General features: G+C 34.8%; 1 non-coding gene across 1 annotated transcript; it reads right to left on the bottom strand.

The window, feature by feature from the left end:
- Positions 1 to 1,211: 1,211 nt before the first annotated feature.
- Positions 1,212 to 1,284, bottom strand: TRNAV-CAC (transfer RNA valine (anticodon CAC)). The gene has a single exon. It is a non-coding gene; the product is annotated as a tRNA-Val (tRNA).
- Positions 1,285 to 6,602: the final 5,318 nt, after the last annotated feature.

Here is a 6,602-nt window from a genome sequence, read left to right as displayed (position 1 = left end):
AGACCTGAATTGTACGCTTATGATTGTTTTATCGCAATAAGCTATCTCAATGTGTCTATATATTTTTGAAGTCAAAATTTGCAATACTGTATATCAAGCACCCAATAATGGAGAGAATTGCCCTTGTAAAAATGGCTTTACTGCATTGTTTATCTATTTAAATGAAAAGCTCATTCGTGGATTAGTACACAGAAGTTTATCAGTGGATTATTATCCAACTGTTTAATATCGATTAACTTATTCTTACAAAACCAAACATATCGTTCCATATTTTGATGGTATAAGAATCTAGATTCTTTTCCAAATAAGAAGACAATTCTATTGCTCTTCTTATTTGGAAAAGACGAAGAAGAAGAACGATTCTATTACATTATATAGGCAAGCGCAATTAGCTAGCGTTACGAGATATAATATTAAAAAAGGTAATATTAAGTACTATTGAATCTAAAATAACTATTTAAAGCAACTATTGACTCCACCTTAATAACAAAGACACGTAAGTAGTCCTATATTTTCTGTATTTCACTCCTTATGCGAAAATAGATATGCGTACCAAAACTTATTTGGCCGAGCCGTTAGTGTATCCTCACTCCAAACAGGAGTCTGGCACCGAATCCCGTTTTGGGCTTGCAAGTTCCTGTAAATACCTTTTTAGGTGGGAGATGATCACCCTGCTTATCCTCTAGAGACCAAACACGAATCTTCAGTGTTTGATTCCTGAATAAGAGAAACAAATGAGGATTATGTAACTCTTAGCCAGCTCACGATATCAATACTAATGCACTTAATGCTAAATGCCTTGCATGAGCGGTAATCACATAAAAAAATATTTCCTTGTACAGTACCTTGGCATTAATTTCCTCTCACCGTTCTTTCACAGAGTTTCACGTCCTATCCTTTTCATAAATAATAGCCGTCTGAAATACAGATAAAAACGCATAAATATGGGTGCATTGATTATTTAAGTTAAGTTGTTCATAAAGACAATTCCCCCAAAATTTATAAATTTTGTGGGCGTATCATTCCGCCAACCAGGCCGGCTAAAATAAAAAAAATGTAGGAATTGTGCAAAACTTAAATTAGAATAAAACCAGGAATCGAAGAAGACTGCATTGTTATAGAACATGTAGAACAGTTTAAGGAATGCAGAGCAGATGAGAGACAAAATAGGACTGAATAAAAATTTCATTACGAGAACAAAACGAAATACATGTTCTCGCCCGGGATCGAACCGAGGACCTTGCGCGTGTGAGGCGCATGTGATAACCACTACACCACGAGAACATGTCATGCAATCTTGTAAAACATCCTAAAATAGATTATTGATGCTCTAACCCAGAGCCTACATCCGATCAATAGCGCGTTCAAAAATGAGGTTTTTGTATTGTGTGTGCGTGTGTTAACGTTATTAGATAATGTTTAATTATTAATTTTTGATTACGATTCACTATAAGTGAATCGTAACTGAAAAATAGTCCGATAGGTCATTAATGAGGTTTGAATTCTAGAATTATTTGTGTAGATTCCAATATTTGTCTTTTACTCCCGTAATGATATCGGTGCAAAATCTGAGAGAGGCCACTTAACCTCTCTGTTCGTCGCTTGGGTCTGCACGTATCGATCTAGAGCTATATAGAATATTATGTCTGTGACTATTTTTCTAATACGCTGTGGTATTAGAAAGAAAAAGACTTATGCTTAACATAAATATTCCGGTTTTGTGATCACATGTTTATTAGAGAACTGTTTTTAAATACTATACAAGTACTAAAAATAACCCGACAAGTTTCGTTAGTTGTAAGACTAACATAGGAAAGACAGGGAGATCCAGGGGAAATCCGCATGAGCGAACATCAAAAGGACATACAAAAGAAGAGAGAACATAAATCTTGTTTGGCATATCACACAGCTTCTACCGGTCATGATCTACTATGGGATAGAACAAACATGTCCTATATTGATAAGAATTGTTCCACAAGAAAATTCAAAGAGGCAGCAAATATGATTAAAATTCCTACTCAATGCAACAAAAACCAAGAGTTGATTTCAAATCAAGTTTGGTCATCGTTAATTAAACTTTACCCGCTTCAGACCTCGGACAGAGTGAACGTGAACCACAGAACGCGACAATAAATAGTATTTCTCCAACTGACACGCATTAACGGTTGTATAAATCTGTTATTCGATTTTTAATGAACTTTTTTGATGTTCATAATACCAACAAATGAACTTGTTTTTCGTAATTTCTTATAGTTTGTGCTTTAAACTGTTAGTTCTCTTTTACCCTGAAGATGTTAGTCTTACGACTAACGAAGCTTGCGGGTTATTTTTAGTACTTGTTTAGTATTTAAAAACATGTGGTCACAGAAGCGGAATATTTCTATTAAACTTCTTAACCACAGAAACCTACGCATGAATAAAGGCTTATGTTTGCTCTTTATATCGCCATTGCAGTCACGCACACACATATAAACATCTAGATATCTTTATGGCAGGCAAGTTTTGGCTTCTAACATATAAGATGATGCAGTGTGATAAAGGTTGATAAATATATTGTCATTTTGAAATGTCGAAAACATTTTGTAACTTTGCTTGTATGGAAAGCAAAATAACAGTCTAGTTATAATTATTTTATTGTGCCTATTTTTTCAGAAATGTCGAAGGAACCTTAGTTCTTTTGATTAATTAGTTTTCAACATTAAGGAGATGATTGGCTTGAACTCCACATGTTAATATAATTCATGAGATCTAGAATTCTAGATGGTGGGAATGAGCATGTAGATAACGGTTTGAGTGGGTTATTTTCCAGTGAAGTGTAGCCTATATTCTGCCATAAACTTCATTTTAGAATCCTGATAATTCAGATTACTTAAATCATTAGAAATGTTTGTATATAACTTCATATTAAGAAAAGATAATGACATTAAAATTTCCAGACTTTATGAAAACGTTATTTTTAGTTATTAATTATATGAAGAGCCAAAGGCTTCAATTCGGCGATGTGAAATTATTTAAGTTAAGGGATATTACATCCCATATTGTTTCTTAGCCGAATAAGAAATTTAAAGAGTTTCATGCCGAATATAGAAACTATATAAAGTTCGGCGAGTTCAAGCGTAAGCAAATACCTGGATAGTTCAACACATAGTCCATTTGGTAGCGTAACACTGAGGCTACTCATAGCAAGGGTGGAGCAAACTCCAATCACTGTTCACTGTTGGGTTTCACATTATGGGAAAATACCAAGAACAGTGATTGGAGCTTGCACCACCCTTACTATGAGTTGCCTCAGTGTTACACTACCAAATGGACTATGTGTTGCACTATCCAGGTATTTGCTTACGCTTGGACTCGCCGAACTTGTCGAGGGAGTTATTTCCGTTATAACAGAACAATTAGCAATATTGGAAGAAACGATTTCATGTTGCTTTCCTTCCTTAAATACATACAATTATGACTGGATACGAAATCCATTTGGCACAGTTAATACATCGAGTTTTGAAAGAAGAACAATTAGATACCTTCTCAACGGATCGTACTCTAAAGATGAAATTCTCTGAAATAACTCTTGAGGAATTTTGGATTTTTGTCCAAGCCGAATATCCAGCTCTCTCTCCACAAGGTCACTGAACATTTTGTCAGTTTTCAACACCACATTTGTGTGAGCTTGGTTTCTCAATATTAACCAATATAAAAACTAAAAAGCGTGAAAAACTAACTAATATACACAAAGAGATGAGGAGAGCTATATCACGTGTTAGACCTGATATTGCTGAAATCTGCAAAAGTCGACATGCTCAAGTATCGCATTAAAATAAGTTCCATTTTCTAAAAGGCAAGTCCATGCATATTTTTATTGTTAGTTCTATGACCCTAATGCTTTTGGTGTTCCCCAAATTTTTCTTATAATCCAAATTGTCCAGTGACTTCGAAAAGGTTAAGAATCACTGCTGTAGAATGTACATTCTTTAACCATGCATACGCCCACCGCAGTCTTTCTTTTTTTCCAGAAAAAAAGAGTCAAATTGTGGCGAACGAAACAGAGTGAATTGCAGTAACTTTGCAGGCAATCTGACGTATTTTAAGTAATTTCAGTAGTGAAACATTTCCTGTTTGCTATGTGTCCTTGATGTTCATAATGACTCTCTCGAAGAGTATTTTATCTCTCTGCTCTGATTTTTTCCTTCTATCCGGTGTCTGTGCACTTTGTGTGACACTTAGAAAAGTCTGATCGGATGTTCTTGATGATATGTACTCAAGGAGGGGAAACACACAAGATATCTGTAAAGTTATTTTTTTCATTATGTTCAGCAACGTAGCGTAGGGTCAAGCTGTATGCTATTTTTTGCTTGACTTTTGTCAACAGAAGAGAGGTAATTTTCGACGTGTGTTTACAACTCTCCACCCTTCCAGTGAACGTCTAAGTTAAGCGTTCCAGGTTTTATTTGCAAGGAGAGGACTCAATGTTTTGGAAATAAATTTAATATTCAGCCCTTTCTCCATATTTGGAATGAATATAGTAATATGACGATCAGCAGAAATTTGCTATTTGAAATTAATTCCGTGTAGCAAAAATAAAGTTAAATTTGCTTGTGTTCTTTTGAATTTTTTAACCAAAATAAAAAATATTTCACTAGCGCTGCGATAATACGTTATGGTTACTACACGTAAAGCGACTAGCAATTGAACATGCGTTTTAGAAACGTGCATCTTAAAATATGATGCAAGTTTCTAGAAAAACCAAACTACACAGCTCTGGGATTGTTGCTTGGAACATGGTTCGAATCTGTTTCGTGCGCGCACACACACACACACACACACACACACAGACGAAAATGTGTAAAACTCTCGTATATTTTAGATGTGCGTGGGATAAGGGTTACTAAACCTGTTCTAGGAAACCATGCATGGCTCTTTTATAAGCTACTTTAGGCAAGACAGTGTTTTCACATGGTAGGAGCCGAACGTTTAACAGCTATCTCTAAGATTCCTTATATACATACATACGTGTGTGTGTGTGTCATAACTAACTGAACAAATACTTCCGACAGCAAAAATCTAATTTGTACTCTGAGACAACCCTCAGACATGTTCTATACATTGTTGAATTTAAAATGAAATTAATCACAGTGCATTCCGCATAATATTTCGTAAACTATTAAACAAATTTTTATGCATCATTATAACTTGCTTCTCCTCATCAGTTGTATAAACATTTATAGAATGTTTATCAAATATTTATAGAATTACGAGATGATTAAGTATTAGCAAAAGGTTTCAGACTGACGAGATAATTGCACTTTTAACCGGGAAATGGTTGATTCAAGGAATCCGGCGTTAGCTGAGACAGACCTAGTTTACACATATTTTTTAAATGGTCAGTACTTCTAAAATTCTGAGTGTAGTCAGTCGTTACTGCAATGTAGATTGAGTATCGTAGATTTAAAGAAACTAGGATAACTTGAGGTGGCTTAGTTTTGGACAAAAGGAGATATACATATTTAAACAAAATAATTGAAATAAAAATGCTCTGAACTTGACATCCTATGATTGTCGTAGAGCGCATGATTTCTCATAATGTGAAACGTGCAGTGCAGTTGATTTTTAAGAATTGGGAATCCATGAAATGGAATTTTTAAAAAAAAGTTTTTTTTTATCTTTTATTTAAAAATTCAATCTATTCCCTGCAAATATTATGACAACTATTTGTTGAACAGAACACAGGCTCTTCTGTAGAAAGATTTTTGATTTTCGTAATCACATCACACTAAAGACATCAGTCCAATAGCGATGTTGAATTATTATTATTATTATTATTATTATTATTATTATTATTATTAAGAAAGACCTCCAAATAGTCAGAACTTATCGAGGAAGACTATACTATTCGCAACAGATCTCATACCTGTTCTTAAATTCCTTCACGCTACATGCACATACAACATCCAATGGCAGTCCATTCCACTCACGCACTTGATGAGATAAAAATCTAGCTCTCATCCCTTCTTTACAGCATTCATTCTCAACTTCCGAGGGTGAACTCACGTCCTTTCCCAGCAATTTATAAAGTGAAAGATTCCATTTGCTGAAATTCTGTACTCTTTCAGAAGTTTGTAAGTCTCAATCATATCACCCATCTTTCTCCTGTTTGCTAGTGTCTGCAGCCTACAAATTCTCAATATTCGCAATCCAATATCATTTTTGATATCAGAATCACCACGGAAGTAAGGAGGCCAGACCTGCGCTCAGTAGTCCATGTTAGGACTACTGATCAAAGCCCTGTAAAGAGGCAAAAAATATGAATGACATCACAGTCTACCACTTCCCTTGACAACAAGACTGTGATGTCACCTACACAGATTTTCCACGATCAGATCTTAATAAGCAAGACTACAGGATCATTTCCGTGACTGCAACATACAATTCCAGAACATTTAAGAAATAGGAAACGTAACAACCAAATGAAAAACAGAATACCAAATACGGTAAAAATAGAAAGAGCAGTCCATGCACTTAAACAGAAGCATACCCCATAAATCGACAAAGCCATAATGATAGATATACGAAAGAATGCTTAGAATATTCATAAAATGTGACAAAAA

The sequence above is a fragment of the Typopeltis vanoorti genome, chromosome 22, assembly GCF_054136105.1.
Source record: "Typopeltis vanoorti isolate ZY-2024b chromosome 22, IOZ_Tvanoo_1.0, whole genome shotgun sequence".
Classification (NCBI taxonomy): Eukaryota; Metazoa; Arthropoda; class Arachnida; order Uropygi; family Thelyphonidae; genus Typopeltis; species Typopeltis vanoorti.
The sequence above is the reverse complement of the archived record's forward strand: the minus strand, read 5'-3'. Positions and strand labels throughout refer to the sequence as shown.